The 17,814-nt window shown below is 36.7% G+C and overlaps 1 pseudogene across 1 annotated transcript in view; it reads right to left on the bottom strand.

Annotated features, from left to right (window-relative positions):
• Positions 1-2,175: 2,175 nt before the first annotated feature.
• LOC148951744 (ubiquitin-like-conjugating enzyme ATG3) overlaps positions 2,176-17,814 on the bottom strand; it is a 49,390-nt pseudogene continuing 33,751 nt past the window's right edge. The window contains exons 5-7 of the transcript XR_016141781.1: positions 17,430-17,573; positions 14,740-14,868; positions 2,176-4,580 (exon numbers count right to left, since the gene is read on the bottom strand). The product of XR_016141781.1 is annotated as a ubiquitin-like-conjugating enzyme ATG3 (transcript). The remainder of the gene's footprint in view (positions 4,581-14,739; positions 14,869-17,429; positions 17,574-17,814) is intronic.

Below are 17,814 nucleotides of genomic sequence, written 5' to 3'. Positions count from 1 at the left end.
ATAATGATTGGAGGGAAACTACCCATCCCCCTCCCCCCTACGCCCATCATTTCCCCAAATACATCTAATCGAAATTTTGAGATAGCCATTTTGTTCAGTGTAGTTGAAGAGTCCAGAATTATGTCGTTTGAAGATGACCCCTTCCCCACAGCCCTCTAGGCAAGGGTTTTAAATTATGCCCCGAGGGCGTACAAGGTTTCTATGGAAAGGGTGGTCGTGTAAACTTTGGAAAAGGCTTATTGGATTGGACATCAGAAGTTTTAGCGCCCTTTTTAAGAGTCAAAGTGATCAGAGGCCAACTAGCCCCCCCCCCCCTTACGGTTTATTTTCCCCAAATACATCCGATAGAAATTTTGAGATATTCATTTGTTCAAAAACAGTCCAAAGATTACATGACAAGGTCATTGGGCTAGACACAACCTCCCAGAATTTAGGAGCAAGGATTTCAATTTATACCCCAGGGTTACATAAGCTTTATATAGAAGGGGTGGCTGTGTGACCTTTAGAAGAGGCTCATTTGATTGGAAATTTAAAGTCCAAGTTTCCTTATAAGTCAAAATTGATGGAGGGCAACTAGTCACACCCCCTCCCTGACACTCTTTTTCCCAATTGCATCTGATTATAATTGTGGGATAATCATTTTGCTCACAATAGTCCAAAGAGCATACAACAATCCCTTCGGGGTGGACAAACCCCACCAAAGTTTAGAGGCAAAGATTGTAAGTTATGCACCGGGCATATAAGATTTTTATGGAACAGATGGTCGTATAAACTTCGGATGGGATGGGTCTCATTTGATTGGAAGTCAGAAGATCTAGTGCCCTTTTTGAAACTTAAGAGTAAATGAAGGGCGACCAGCCCCTCTCCGACAAGCCTTTCATTCCCTAAAACAAATACAAAAAAATACATTTAAAATTTTTTCACTTTACCTTTATAAATAGAAAATTATCAAAGCTTTAAAGAATAAATATCAGTATATGTATATTAAACCGACAAACCACAATCATTTTTTTTTCTTTTCAGTAAAGTGCAAATCATCTTCTGGTCTTAAGTAAGGCATAGGATAGTCAGCCTTACTCATATTAATTTTTGCTTATTTTGAGTTTGACTTGGTTATTTATTGTAATTTATGTTCGTTTTGAGTTTCATTTATTTATTGATGATGATTACTTGTAGTTTCACGCTTGGAAGCTTATTTGAATTTATTGCTGCTCATTTTTGGCTTAGTAGAGCTCTTTAATTTTCTTTGAGAAACTTATTTTGTGGATTTTTTTTTTAAATTAATCACTACACAAACACAAACTGATGTGTTCTGCATAAGGTATAGCCCGATTTTTTTTTTAATCAATAATTTGAAATAATTACAATAGAATTTACTGATAATAATTATAATTATTTCCTTACCGTATAAATAATACACCTTAGTTAACTATTTCAATTTTATTGATTTGTCTGGATTAATGAAGTCTAATACAAACAACTATGAATAGATCGCTAGGTGTGCCTGTTAGCTCAAGGTTGGAAGCTCCGGCTATTCATCAGGGGAATCTTACACTAGGCTCACTCAGGAGTAAAATTTGCGGGTTAGGTTCAAATCCAAATCTTTTTAATTAGTAATTTTTAATTACTACATTTTTTCAGACTTAATTACGAGTAGGAAAAGCAGCTCTGAACCTATCAAAACTAATACGGAGTAAGCTTCTTTTTTAACATAACTAATCCATTTATTTAAGAAAATCCATATTTTAAATTCAGTAGACCCTGTCATAGCCCTTCACTAAAATAAAATCAAAATTTTGATCACACGAATCTAATAATAAAAATCCATATAAGCAACAGAAATACGTTTAAAAGGCAATACCAGATACGGTTATTAATACAAGTCCTAAAGCCCAGTAAAAGCATTTTTGAATTCACAAACGGACACTATTACATAAAGAAAAAATAGATATTGTCATAAATAAACTTTCCACGAATAAGTTGACAACTATACAAGCAAAGGCCTTACCAAATAATGCGTTAAGGAGTAGCCCCCATAAAAAAGTTTAAAAACCTGAACTAGGTGAAGCAAAAAGATAAGAGCCTCTGTAAAACAGGTAATGAAGATATTTATGCAGTTTCGAAAAATTCTAATTCCAACCCCCCCTCTTTCCCCCAAGTAAAATTTCGGCTACATTCTACATTTTCAGGCAACATTCTTCTAACAGGCACTCCATTATTAAAGACAAAAAAATTCACCGAAGACAAAGCACGCTGGTCGGACATGTTCTAAATTTATCTAAATGAAGAAAAAAAACTAACTTTTTAGACTCAAAAGTTCGAAGTTTTTTAATCTTTGTTTCTATAAAACGTATACTTTACAGACAAGGCTATAGGCAGATCTTTCCATTAGTGAACAAGAAGTAGAAAAAAAGACCTGGAATCTGAGCTCTAGTTTATAATTGTTTTTTTTTATTTGCAAAAAATGATTCCACAAAGGATGGTGGAATCTGGCCAAAACTTGTTTTTAATGGTTTTACACTACTTTGACACATCTAAATCTTCAGAATCATTACTGTAAACCGTAGATTACACTCTTTTGATTGGCGAATACTTTCTGATGTTTTTGCTAGTCATTCTATTCAACAACCATAATTCTTGTGACCAAAAACCATATATAATATGGCATCTTTCAATTATTCGGGAGGTACTAGTCATAAGTTCGTCCAAAATGCCCAAAACATTTTAATTTTGGATAAATAACTTCAACTGTTCTCTGACGACATCAGGTTTGTAAGCTGTTCGTTCTATGGCCAGTCACCCTTGGCTGCAGAAAACCAGAGAAAAGTTCTAGCGGTGTGGTATCTCCAAGAAATTCTTTGACCAAAAGGTCAAATCCAATTGGAGAACAGCCCAACGTTGAACATTGACTTCAAATCACGGGGAAAATGATGACACTCAGCGCCATACAATGGCCATCAGGAATGAGTTGCATTAGTCACAAGATACCGTTAGCAATTTTTCTAGGACCCAGTGTCAAGTTCACATTATTCTTTTTATATTTCTAGATTAAAATAGTTTTACTGGCTTTTCATACACATAAGTTCTCAAGCAGTAAAACTAGACAATAGAGTAAAATCAACTTAAAAACTAATTTGACAGAACATTTTTAATCCTCTAAACACAGAATATATTTATCAAACTATAAATTTATGAATTTAGTAAGTTATTTAAACACTTTGATCACAAAGCATTCAACTTCAATTAATATTTTAATTTAATTTATAACTTGACTAGTATATTTTAAACATAAAGAACTTTCAATTAAAAAAAAAACAGCAAAAAAAAAAAAAATCAACAAACTATTCTGCCAGGAGATTCGTCAGAAAACACAAAAACGCGGGAAGGAGTTCATGAAGGAGTTATGTGAGCATGAAAGGCGTTATGTGAGCATGAAGGAGTTATGTGAGCGTGAAAGGCGTTATGTGAGCATGAAGGAGATAAATTTTTAAAGAGAGCAGAAAAATTGAAACACGGGAAAATTGACATGTCAACTTTGACCGTTTATTAATTATTTTGACGTGAAAAAATGAAATCAACTTTGACTGTTATTAAAGGCAAATTATTTACAGAAGAAATATTTTATTTAAATGTACCCACGATATGAAAAATTCTTTTAACAATTTTGCCATGAATAGTTTAATTTCTCACCTTTTTCTATGAGCGAAGAGATGTAACGTATTAAAAAAAAAGAAACAATTAAAAACAACAGAAACATAAAAATAACTATAATTCGAAAACGAAATGGGATAGAACGAAATACGTTGGATCAGCCAATAGAACTTGGTTGGTCTAAGGGAGTGGGATTTGGGCTGAGTCTTGCAAAAAAATCGCATAACGCTTTTTCAATTGCCTCAACGCTTATTAGCCTGTTAAGATCAGAAAGGAGCTTTTAAATACCAATTCGGGAAAGAATTAGCTTGACACACTAATTTCAAAATTTACTACACCTATGTTCAATAATCAATGCCTGACTTAAATGTCTAAGGTTAAATTGTAATGCGTGCTTGGAATTTTTTGTGACAATTCTAATACTAGTATAGTAGGACAAAACTATTACCAGAATTTATATAGTCTTTAAGTTGCAACTGTGTAATGAAAAATTAGGCGTTCCCCCAATACCTTCTTCAAAAATATTATTGACCCCCCCCCCCCCCCCAAAAAAAAAACTACCAGCTTTTTTAACCTATGACCCAGAAAAATAGAATTCACAAGGAAATTTAGAACATCAGAAACCAAAACACGAATCCCATAAATAAAAGGTTAAAATAAAACTGAAAAAAGGGAGTAACATGATAAATGAACGTGCAAAAGAATAATTAAAAATAAATCGGAAATATATCTCCGCAATTGGCTAGATTTAAAAGTAAAATTAACACTTTTAAACTAATCAAAGTGAAACATTTTGTGTGTAGTCATATTCTATAGTTGGAATAACAGATTGGACAAATTTCAAAAAAATTATAAGGTACATGTACACTTCTATATGCCCTCCAGAATCTTCAACAGTTTGAATCAGCTTCTTCATCACATCAGCGTGTCTAAAATAAGAAATCAAACAATATAATATAGGGATTTCATTCCAGTGAAAAGAACGAAAATTGCAAAGAAAGGGGAAATGCAACCGAACAAATTATTATGAATTCATATAATGTTACCTCGATCTATAAAAAACAATCGTAATAAAAATTTTAATTCATAATTTTTTTTTGACGTCAAGTTCTGAAAATTTTCTAAAACTTTGAAACTGCACTGTTCTGAATTATTCCGATTTTTTATGGTGTAATTGAATAATATCGTATAAGCTGAGCAGCAATCTGGAAGCATTCCTTTTTTAAATTTATAGGTCCATCAGAAAAAACTACAGTGACGACAGTTGTGGTTCTGAAGCATGTGCGCTCCAAAAACGGAGGAAGATTTGCTAGATGTTTTCCAGCGAAATTCTACGTACTATTTTGGGTATCCGACTGACTGACCCTATTTCAAACAGTAGGCTGTACGAAAAGTGTGGTTCAATCCCACCTTTTAGGGCTATAATGAGAGAACGGTTGAGATGGCTAGGGCACGTTCTGCGAATGAAGAATGATAGATTGCCAAATACTGTCTTTTTCAGCCAACCCTCTAGGGCTAAACGGAAAGCAAATCGTCCGAGGTTGGGGTGGGAGGATATCACAAGGAAAGATTTAAGAGAAAGATAAACTTCCTGGGAGGGTGTAAAGAGGGAAGCTTTGAATTGATTGGGATGGAGGAGGAGCGTGCGTAGCTGTGTAGGCCTCAGTCGGCATGGTGCTGTGGTGAGTTGCTAGTAGTAGTAGAATACGGAAAATGATTGCAAATTAACAAATGAGATATCTGATAAATCAGAAAAAAATTTCAGAACTCATTTTTATTTTCTTTTTGTGGAGCTTTAAAAAAGTCTCCAGACGTCCTAGCTATTTCAAAATGAAATGTCGCACTTTGCTTAAGCAATTCTTGGCGTGGTATTCCAAATTTTTATTTACAACAACTAAGTAAATGAACAAGTTTAGGGATTTCAGTTTGACCCAAACAAGCTTTAGGTATTATGTGAAATGATCACGAGGAAGGATGCAGAAAAACGAACATAACTTCAGTAGAAACATATGCCCACGATGAGGACAGACACAAAACACCCTGGACGGAAAGTCCTACTAATTACTTTGTTTGATTTGAAAAATCTTTGAAGCCTCTGTGGAGATTATTGCCATGTATTTACTAAATATTTATTGTGTAATGAATAAATCTGACATAAATCTTATCTTAAAGAAGCAAATTAGAAGCTATTAATATCCAGACTTTCATGCCTCAGTTTTTTCATTTAGAATCAAATTACATCCAAAGAAAACATTTCTTGATTAATATTACAAGCGGCATATAATTATAAATAATTCCTGAGACCACACTGGCTAATCATGATAAACAAAAAATCGCGAAGAAAGGAAGAAAACGAGGACAATTAACAGCCAGTTAAAAAATTGAAAAATTATGCAAATATTTTGGTCAAGACCTCCGCTTGACCGTCCTCAGTGCAGAATAAAACTGATAAAAATATAAAAAACCAAACCTTAAAATAAAAACACCAAACTAAAATTGGACGACCAATTTTATTTTAAGGTTTGGTTTTTATATTTTTATCAGTTTTATTCTGCACTGAGGACGGTCAAGCGGAGGTCTTGACCGAAATATTTGCATAATTTTTCCATTTTTTCACTGGCTGTTAATTGTCCTCGTTTTCTTCCTTTCTTCGCGTATATAATTATACAATTTTCAGTCAAATTTTGAATTTAATTATTTAAGTGAATATTAATTATCTGGTCTTTCTGCTGTGCAATTGAGTATTTTCCATAAACTAGACAAGCTACGTAAGCTAGAAACAAGTTTTCTTCTCAATTTTAGGCCTAATATAAAATTTTGTAAGATCTTTAACCAAGTTAATTATGTACTTAAGTTTAACGAAACCAAATGCAAGTTTATATGAGTTCAGAAACCGATGGCTGTCGTATCTAAAAATAGTGATAAAGATAGGCCATATTTAAAGATAACGATCAATCTCGGTTACAAGAATTCATCTAATCTTGACCGAAGATCTACGGTTACAGGTAGGGGTGGATCCAGGAGGAGAGTGCAAAAAAAAGGTCGAACGTTGCAATACTTATATAACAATGGCAGAGCTCAAGTTTTGTTAATGCTTCACTCCAAAACACAAATTAAGTATCCGCCCATTTTTTCAGAATGTAATCTACAGAATATGTAATAACCATTTAAAATAACAACGATATAACAACAAACAGAAAAAAATCATATATTTTTTCAGGGATGTAGATAAGATTTTAATTGAGGTGAGGGTTAAACTACAAAAAAATCTACTAAAGCTGTTAACATAATAATTTTATGGACATATTTTTACGAATTGTTCATACTTCAAGAGGGTTCGAACATATTCAATAATATGTATGAAAACATTAAAATTCTGAAACTCTACTACAGAAACTAAAAAATGTCTTCAAGTTCTTGAGCTTGCCTACTTTTTTTGACCCTAGACAAGAAATTTGAAAAAAAAAAACAATATTAGCAAACGAGAAACCCGGGCCGATTCCCCCATGTTCCTCTTCCATCATCAGACTTAACAGGCATTAGAACAAATCACAACCCGTCAAGTGTCATATAAACATATAAGCAAGCTGTTTTACCCCCTATTTCGTTGGCAAATTTAACCATTTTTTCGCCTATTCTCGAAAATTGGTGTAACAGATAGAGAACAGAAAAAGTTTTGAAAAATAATTTTCTTTTCCTGATTGCTTTTATTACCGTACCTTTTCCCTTGGAAGATCCTATACATTTATCATAAACATACTCTGACACGGATTGCAAATAAAGAGGGAAAGGGGGGGGGGAGGAAGGGTAACCTTGGGCGGTTTTACTCAAAATGCATCAAAACAAATTTCTTTGTACCTACTTAACTTCAGAAGCATGTTATTTCTTTGATATTAATTTAGAACCTTCCTGTACATTGTATGGTTAATAAAATTCAGCTTATTCTTTTCTAAGTAAATACTGAACCTTACCAAAATTTCGATTCCCTCTTTGGAGGTTGGGAATGAGAGACGAGCATAGCTACCTCTCCCCCTTTCTAAAAGAAAATTGAGAAAAGATGATAAATGTGAAAATTGAGGAAACCACATAAAAACTAACTCCATTCAGTTCTCATATTCATCTACCCTTCTTCCTTTTGTAATATATCATTCCCTTTAATTATTTCTTCACGATTTTAGCTCACAAAAAAGGGGATCCCAAGCCGAAAGAGCCTTTTAAGTCCATTACCAACCATTTCTTCTCATTAAGTCAGGTTAAATTGATGCAAACCAACGCGTTTATAGGGTTACTTTTCTCCAGGAGTGCAAGATATTCCTTGCCAGATGACGATGTCATTAAGTCTTGAAGTTACATAATGCATCATATGCTGACTTTCAGCAATGGAATGGCATGTTAATAAACTGAGAGGGAGTAGTCAATCCGGACTTGTCCAGGAAAAGATAGGAACGGGGCCACAATTAGTGAGAAGGAAAGAGTTAAAGAGAGATGGGCAGAATATTTTGACACTGTGCTAAACCAAGGTAGAGTTACAGGAAAAGATATAGAGGAAAATGAAAAAAGCTTGTGATACTTTGGACGTGAAGGAAGATTTATTTTGTGAGGAAGAATTAGCGATAGTACTAAAAGGAATAAAAAATAATAAGGCTCCAGGTGCTGATAGTATGGTGAATGAGTTTCTTAAATATGGGGGCTCTGAGGTTAGAAATAAGTTACTGAAGATTATGAATATGATTTATGAAAAAGGGGAAGTACCTAAGAATTTTAGGAAAACTTTAATTAAACTACTGTATAAGAAAGGGGATAAGAGTGAGTGTCGTCATTATCGAGGCATTAGTCTGGTCTCTGTAGGTAGCAAATTACTTAGTAATATGATACTTTTTAGACTTAAAGATGCTATAGATAAAGCTTTAAGAGAAGAACAGTGCGGTCTTAAGAAGGGTAGACTATGTGTCAACCAAATTGTCACTCATAGGTTAATAATTAAGAAGTGCCTGAGTTGTCAAACAACTTTGGTCCTCAGTTTATAGATCATGAGTAAGCGTTTGATTCAGCTGAAGAAGAGCTTTAGCGAAGGTCTTGTCCTTGTATGGTATACCAGACAAATACATTAAAATGGTTAGTGCTATATACGAGAATAACACTGCTGCGGTTAAGGTAGGAAATGAGGTTAGCACCTGGTTTTGTATTAAATCAGGTTTTAAGCAGGGTTGTGTTCTATCCCCCTTTATATGGGTCATTTTGATGGACTTTGTCTTAAGGAGCACAGGAAAAGCAATGGGAGATTGCGGAATCAAATGGGGAGGAAAAACTCTGCTGGACTTACGATTATGCTGATGATTTAAGCATCCTAGATGAAAGCGTGAGAAAACTGAATGAAATTTTGGAGGTTTTGCGAGTTCAGGGTGCTAGAATAGCTTTGAAAATTAATGTTAAGAAGATTAAGACACTAAGGCTAGGAATAAGTGAAGATGAAAAGGTGACATTGGGTAACGAAAAGATTGATCAGATGGGCAGCTTCACTTACCTTGGTAGTATTATTAGCAAAGACGGTGGGAGCAGTGAAGATGTTAAAAGTAGAATAGCCAAGGCTCAGGGTGTTTTTTCAAAGAAAAAAATGTCTGGAAGAATAGGAAGATAAGTCTGCAACCCAAGATTAGGGCATTTGAAGCAACAGTGATGAAAGAGGTCAAATTTGGCTTTGGAGCATGGGCGCTCCGAAAAGTGGATGAAGATTTGCTAGATGTTTTCCAGAGAAGCTGCCTACAGATTGTTCTGGGTACCCGGCTGACTGACTGTATGTCCAACAGTAGGCCGTATGAAAAATGTAGTTCAATCCCGCTTTCTAGGTCTATAATGAAAGAAAGGTTGAGATGGTTAGAGCACGTTGAGCGGATGAAGGATGACAGATTGCCGAAGATTGTCCTTTTCAGTCAACCGTCTAGGGCTAAACTGAAAGCAGGTCGTCTTCGTCTGGGGTGGGAGGAGGTCATAAATTATGTTTAAGGAAATGGGAACTTCCTGGGAGGGTGTGAAAAGGGACGCTTTGAATAGATTGGGATGGAGGAGGAGCGTGCGTAGCTGGGTTGACCTCAGGCGGCTTGGTGCTGCGGTGAGTTGTTAGTAGTTGTAGTATAAATGTCCTTGAAACCACGAAACTTAGATATTATCATTCTTACGGCATCTTAATAATAAAAATAGGACAAAATTTGAAAAAAACATATATATTCTATAAAATTAAAGCTACGAAAAAGAGGAAGAGCAAGAAAAAACAAATTCAATGACGTAAAAGAGAAAGAATTCAAATTCAATAGGTTCGAAGGATCCCAAAGGGAAGGGCGGGAGAGGTATTGCAAAAATCAGTTAACTTTTGAATTTAATTCAACGCGGTGGACTGTGGTATAAAAGTTGAGAGTCATGGCTAATTGGAGAAAAAGCCAAGAATGATAGTTTCAGTGAGAGGCAAAGCTGGCATAACCTTTTTCAGAATTGTATACAATGATCTCATTTCACTTGTTCATAGACAGTCTATCATCCATCCTAGGGCATAACTAAGGTAGATAGGCAGGGAGCGAGGGTAATCCAAATAGTCTATCAGTTCTATGAGCCATTTGAAGGCAATTGGAGAATGGATAGAAAGAAATTAATCCAACATTTCTTCTCTCGCACCAAGAGACCTATGTCAAAGATGTTTCCTAGATCAATTTCAAATGCACCTACATTGAGAAATAGTCTTTTGGTGACCTTTTCTTTGCCTGAGATTTCAGAGTATTTGGCTAATTCAGTTTCATGGGTGCGGTTCTGCTCTTTCGGCAATGGATGCTCCAGAGCCATTGATGACGCAAAGGGCACCAAATCGACATGCCTGGCTCATTCATTTGAGATGGCTCATTTTGAGGAGTAATTGGCTAATTTAGTTTCATGGGTACGGTTCTGCTCTTTTGGCAATGGATCGTCCAGAGCCATTGATGACGCATAGGGCACCGAATCGACGTGCAGGCTCATTCAATCGAGATGGCTCATTTTGAGGAGTATTTGGCTAATCTAGTTTCATGGTTGCGGTTCTGCTCTTTTGGCAATGGATCCTCCAGAGCCATTAATGACGCTTATGGCATCGAATCGACGTGGCTGGGTCATTCAATCGAGATGGCTCATTTTGAGCAGTATTTGGCCAATTTAGTTTCATGGGTTTGATTCTGCTCTTTTGGCAATGGATCCTCCAGAGCCATTAATTACGCATATGGCATCGAATCGACGTGGCTGGGTCATTCAATCGAGATGGCTCATTTTGAGCAGTATTTGGCCAATTTAGTTTCATGGGTTTGATTCTGCTCTTTTGGCAATGGATCCTCCAGAGCCAAAGCTTTAATAGGCACACGCTTAAGCGCAGCTGTTTAAATACTCGAAAAAGCCCCTGAAAGATAATTCATTAATGTGTTTGCTCGTTTCACGAAAACAATTATTGTATTTAAAAACTGTTGGTAGGCCCTTTAATTTTGGGGGTCACTAGACTGCAGCTTATACTAGTTGGGCAGTATGGCCTTGGTTACAGGGACCGTACATTGCCCCTTAAATAAACAACAGGGACAACACATCTCGTTAGTTGACAGTATGAATAGAAGAAAATAGCGACGAAGACCACACTGCCTTTCCACAACAAGCAACAAAGGGCCGTCTTGCCGAGGACGGCCCTTGGACATAGGGCCGAAATATTCATTCAAATTATCTCCACTGTCTTGCAAAAAGATTTCCCTGTTGTTCTTCGTGCTTTTGTTGTTTGTTATGAATAGAAGATATCGAATATTTATCTCAACCACTAGAAAGGCAGAAATGGGCAATATTTTGGGAAGATCTCGATTCGGCATATCTTTCGCTTATGGTTTTTAGGACTGTGCCTACACTGAAAATATACAACTAAACTGACGTCAGAGAAACGGAAGGAAAACTTAGAAAACAACTATAAAATATATTTACTTCAACGCTGACTCACTTTTCAATATACTCTCAGGAACGAAGGAATTAATCAGGAAGCAAAACCCGGATTTTGTTGCTATAGTCGAAGTGAAGCCGAAAAACAGCACATACCTACCGACACTGGCCGAATTTAAACTGGATGGCTACACTACGACTGCCTGGAACATGAAAGTGACAGAGCAATAATAAGCTACTGTTCTAAACAACTCTCAGCTCAGTGCGTTTTTTTCAAATATTCTTACTTTGACGAATGCCTTTGGATTAAGCTAACTATCTCTAGCGGCAAAAGCATAGTTGTAGAGGTAACCTACTGAAGTCCCAACAGCTCTTTGGAAAATGACCAGGTGATATGCTCCACAATTTCCTCTGTAGCAAGTGAGCGAGATCTGAGCCTTGTTATTGTCGGTGACTTCAACTTACCTAAGGTTGACTGGCAACAACGCTACACTGGCACTTAGACGCATGAACCAACATGACTCTACATAGAAACGCTTAACGATAACTATCTCGAACAGCTGATAGATGAGCCCATGACGGTGCGTGGCACCGACCCCCAAGCCTCTTAGATATCCTTCTCGTGGGTGATATTAGTATGGTAGAGAATATTGAAGTGCTAGCACCATTTGGAAAATCCGATCATGCCGTTATAGCGTTTGACATCAAAGCCAAACCACAAGCGAAATCACCACCTTTGGAATTCCACCTTTGTTTGACAAGCAGCTGGACACCCTTATAGAAGACCCAAAAGGCAAAGCAGACCTTCTTGGCAAGCAATTTGCAGAAGTCTTTACTCAAGAACCAGACCATAAAGAACCTATTCCCTCGACCAGCAGCACAAACGATCACGAGCCGATCTCCAGTATCAGCATAACTGAATCCTTAGTAATCAAGAAACTGAAGGCTATAAACACGACAAAATCCCTAGGGCCAGATAAGAGAGACAGCTGACTTAACCGTTCATCCGTTAACAATCATATTCCAGAAAACGTTGGATAAAGGTAAACTACCAAGGGTCTGGAAGAGCTCTGTCGTGTCACCTATTTTCAAATCTGGTAAAAGGGAGATCCCGTCAAATTACCGTCCAATCAGTCTCACTATTATTCCCTGCAAGATTCTTGAGTCTATAATATCAGACCATATTCTCGTCTATCTAAAAAGCAAACGAATTCTTACTGATAAACAGTTTGGTTTTCATAAAAAACGACCTGCAGAAATTCAGATGCTCTACGCAGTGGAAGACTGGAAGACCTCTCTTGATAAGGGACTTGAAATAGAAGTTATCTACCTGGATCTCCAGAAAGCTTTCGACAAAGTGCCCCATAAAAGTCTACTTCTCAAGCTTGCAAAATACGGCATGGATGGGGAGCAAAAACTTGCCTGGATAAAGAACTTTCTAACGGGGCGCAAGCAAGTCATTGCTGTAGAAGGTCAGATAAGCCAAATAGAACTTGACGTTAGCTGTGATGTCCCACAGGTATCTATCCTAGGTCCCCTTTTGCGCAACCCTTATATAAATGACATTATTGATAATTTTGGCTCAACAATTCTTCTCTACGTAGATGATACCAAGCTATATCGTTTCATCATGTCACCTGAACATTCTGAAAAACTCCATGAAGATCTCGACCGTATTAGCGCCTGGATGAAGACTTGGCTGATGGAAATTAATATCCCGAAAAGCCACCACTTGATCCTCGGAGCTGAATTTTCATCTGCATCATACAGCATTGGGCCCACACCATTTGCTCAAAGCACGGTCGAAAGAGATAGTTCTTGTTCTTGTTCATTGAAAGTTCATAGTTCTTGTCAAAGCACGAACAAGTTGAGCTTTCCGGACCAATATGAATTGGCCATAAAACAGGCTATGCGGGAATAAGCGCTGATCAGGAGAACGTTCAAGTGTCTCGATGTAGAAATGCACGCGACCCCCATCAAGTCGCTAGTCCGCCCAATTCTCGAATATGGTCATTGCACAGTCAGCGTCTTAAATATGACGCGTTGCACTTTCCAAGCAACACAAATTATTTTCTTCTATTTCTGCTGTGCCTCACAACGTAAGACATTTGAAAACAGCCTGAGCTATAAGGAAAGTTCCAAATTTTCACTTAAGTTCTAATTCCCTATAAGACCTTAATGACCACTTTAGATCAGTGCAGGAATGTACTTTAAACCTTACGACCGGTAAGATTTAAAGGTTTAAACCTTACGCTGATCATAATAGTAAGACAGTTTTTATAATTATCAATGAGAATTTTCGGAACAAAGTGAAGGTTCAAAGCAAGAAAAGGGAAGGCTTGTGGGAAGAGAGTTCCGAACACGCAGACAAAGCCGCTAAGGGGTTTTTCCGTTAGCTAATTTTGGGGCGAGCGGTAATATATTTGCAGTATATATATGTCCGTCCCTGAACAAGGATATAGATGTACTGGAAGCAGTTCAAAGGCGGATGACGAAGTTCTCCCCAAGTCTGAAAGACCTCCCATACGAACAACGTCTTCGTCTGCTTCACCTACCAGCACTCTCATACAGATTTCTAAGGGGTGATATGATCGAGCTGCACAAGCTATGCCATGGCTGCTATAACAACGTCCCCGGAGAAGCACTGCTGGTCTTTAACGAAAATCATCTACATGGCCATCCCTTAAAACTTCAAACCGAAAGGTTCTACAAAGATGTAGGCAAATGGACCTTTAGAAACCGAGTCATCGACACCTGTAACACCCTATCCGAAGAAACCGTTCTGGCACCCTCCATCAGCTCTTTCAAGACTCGTTTGACAAGATATATGAGAGTCGTATGTACGACTTCAGCAACTTTAGAAGATTTATCTAAATTTTTGTATTGTCTTTTTCCTGTTTTGTAAGAGCCTCTGGCCTACGTTTCTGCATTATATTATATTATTATTACAATTAAGAAAAAAACAAAAACTAAAACAATAGAGAAAATTATGACTTACTTATTATCGTACAATAGAAGTCAAAGTTCGGTTCCCTTTTTTGAAGAAGAATTTATTTAAGTTGATTGTCCATGTAAGGCTTTGGAACGAATTTAGAATTGCCAATTTCTAACTAATTAGTTATATCAGAACAAGAAAATTGAGAATTCAAGACAAAAACAAACCTGCAGGGGTGAACAGATGCGGCTGGGGGCCCAGATAGATGCGGATGCGTTTCAACGGTAACAGTTTTTTTTTGCATGATCTTGACTGAAATCTTCGTACATTTCATCAACAGTCAAAGGTCTTCTTTTCTAAACAAAAACATATAAGATGTTAAAAATATAACAGAAAAGTGAATAGAACAAAATATAGAGAAAAGAAATGAGAAAACTTATAGCCTATCTAAAATGTTATGTGAAACTTTTAAGTTGTTTCAATAAAAAAAGTAAAAGGAGGAATGCAAATATAGGCCAAACATTCGATTTCACCTCCAAATATAGAGTCTATAGCAGTTTGGATTAGATGTGACTCTTTTTTTTTCTTTTTCCTCTATTTTCCTTTAAACATTCCAATTTGCTTTGTTTCCTATAAATGTCACCGTTATATCAAAATTTGCTTTAGAACCAATAGCTCGGTTGAACCAAAAACTATAACACCCACAAACCTTCAAAAGCTATTGCGTCATTGATGTATAACTAAAACCAAGTATATTTAAAACGGTTTATTTAAATTTTAGTATTGACATACAGTCCAGTCGTGGCGCAATGGTTTTTAAATAAAATAATGAAATATACCAAAAAATCTGCTAAATTAGATTTTGAGGTACCGTCATTTCCAGGAATTAATATCACCATACATTAAACTGTCAGTTTATTATAAATAGTTTAATTCAATTATCTCAATTTTTATAGAGATTTTATTTCCTTTTCTTGGCAGTAGCTTAACTCATGTGTTTAGCGATTTCAGTTCGTTCTAAGCTTGACTAAAAATTGATTTATTTCCATTGCGCTACCTATGACAGTCGGTTCAAAACGGAAAAGCCTTAATTATTGAAACTGTGCTTTTGTACTTCTATCACTGAAAATACACCTTCGTGGATCCACTTTAAAACAGAATAGAAACTCATACCCAGGATTTTTGTTCGGGGGGGGGGGGGGGGTACACAAAAAACTAAAAAAACACATACAAAATTTGTTTTTATCCATTTTCTTATGTTTTTACGAGCCAGACAAACATTTCGTGGGAGGGGCGGGGGTGGGGGGTTCAACCCTCCCCCCCCCCCTCCGGGTACTACCTTGGATACATTATTAATAGGATATTAGAAACACAACACACAAGGAATAGAAATAGAAAGCATACATTTTGTAAGAAAATGTAAAGCTTTCTATGGTCCGTCAACAGTCAAAGGTGTCTTTGATGTTTGTTGATATTAAGAGTAAGATGTCAGATTCCAAAAGATTAGGCCCAATACCAGAAGCTAATTTTTCAGCCCCCCCCCCCAATTCCCTATTCCTTCCAAAAAATATATGCGTCCCGTTTGGCGCATGGAACAATTCCTGAAGGTTTCGGGGGAATGCACATAAATTAATGCCCTTTTTTGCCCTTTAATGAATTAATTACTGCCCTTTACTGCACATAAATTACTGCCCTGTCCTGGGAGGACCATGTCATCTCCCAAGCCTTATTTATTGAACCTTCCAGCAATTTTGAACAAAATAGCTATAAAAATTCTGTTCCGTGATCACGGAGAAATACGGGGGAGAGGCGGAAAAGGATATAGGAGGGGGGATGGTTCCCCTCTAATCCCTTTCAACCCTTAAAAAAGGACACTAGACTTTCAATTTCTAATCAAATGAGTCCTTTCAGTATTTCCAAGCCCATCCCTTCTATACAAAGTGGTCAGGAAAAAAACAACAACAATAAATACATGGCAGGCATTAGCATCGTTACAACAGGCAACGCAGGAGCGTTGTCTGTGATACCAGAGGAACGCCTTAAAGTGATCAGCGCTATGTACGAGAATAATATTGCTGCTGTTAAGGCAGGAGGTAAATAGCTGGCACATTAAAACAAAGCAAAGGCTATGGAAGAGCATAACATTATATGATGAGTTAAAAGTTTCTTAGACTTAGTTGATGCTGGTGTTCGTTGTCCTAAAACTGTCAGCAAAATAAATATATTTTTGGAGTGATTGAAACCCCAGGGTACAAGAACAGGTGGAAAACTTTTAAGAAGACAAAGCCACTTAAACTAGAAATAAATGAGGATGAAGAAATTACGATAGGTAGCAAAAAAATCGATCTAGTGGATACCTTTACTTATTTGACTTGTATTGATAATAAAGATGGCAGACGTGGTGAAGATGTGAAAGTACACTAGCCATGGTGCCGGGCACTTCTTTTTCTTTGTAGTTGAAAACAGTTCGGACAAACAGGAATATAAGTCTTCGAAGTAAGATTAGGATACTGGAAGTGATGGTAATGACAATGATCAAATATGGCTTTGAAATTTGGGCACTTCGAAGGCTTGGGGAAGATACGTTAGATGTTTTCTATTGGAAGCGACAGAGGGTATTTTTAGGTACTCATTTTTGGGATGGAGGAGGAGCATGCGCAACTGTGTTGGCCTCAGGCGGCTTGGTGCTGCGGTGAGTTGTTACTAGTAGTAGTAGTTAAGATAGGCCAGCCACGTTTAGTTGACAATAGTGAACTTCATAGTAAGTAGTGGAGAACAAATCTTTGAAAAATTTGGGTGGAAAGAATTCATCCAATTATATTCATTTAACTTCGGTAGACTGTTTTATCGAATATTAATTTCCTAGATTTGTTCGAATTTAATATTAAACCCTTAGAGTATCATATGAAATTCTTACCTCATCATATCCATAAAGCCATAGCCTAGGGGTTTGATCAAATTTATCGTAAGTAATATTTAAATCATAAGTCCTAGTTGAGATAATGCCAGGCTCATCGATCTCGGGGTTTTCTCCTTCTTTTCTTGTTATATCAAAACTTGCCTAAAAAAAAGAGAAAAAAATACAAGTTAGAAGGTACATTATCGGAGATTGAAACATATGATCACGAATTTCGCTGAAAAGACTATAAATATTTCGTAGAGCATGTTATACCTGTAGTATTTGCTCGCGTTTATATAACGCTTGTGTATCCCCTCACTTGCTAGCGCTTTCGCTCCTTTGGATTATTTTTTTAAGGGATCTAAGCTATTAGATCCCTCTTCTTTAAGTATGCGAAGTATAT

This window comes from Artemia sp. Qi Xiang Cuo, chromosome 5 (assembly GCF_049724085.1).
Source record: "Artemia sp. Qi Xiang Cuo chromosome 5, ASM4972408v1, whole genome shotgun sequence".
Lineage (NCBI taxonomy): Eukaryota > Metazoa > Arthropoda > Branchiopoda > Anostraca > Artemiidae > Artemia > Artemia sp. Qi Xiang Cuo.
The sequence above is the reverse complement of the archived record's forward strand: the minus strand, read 5'-3'. Positions and strand labels throughout refer to the sequence as shown.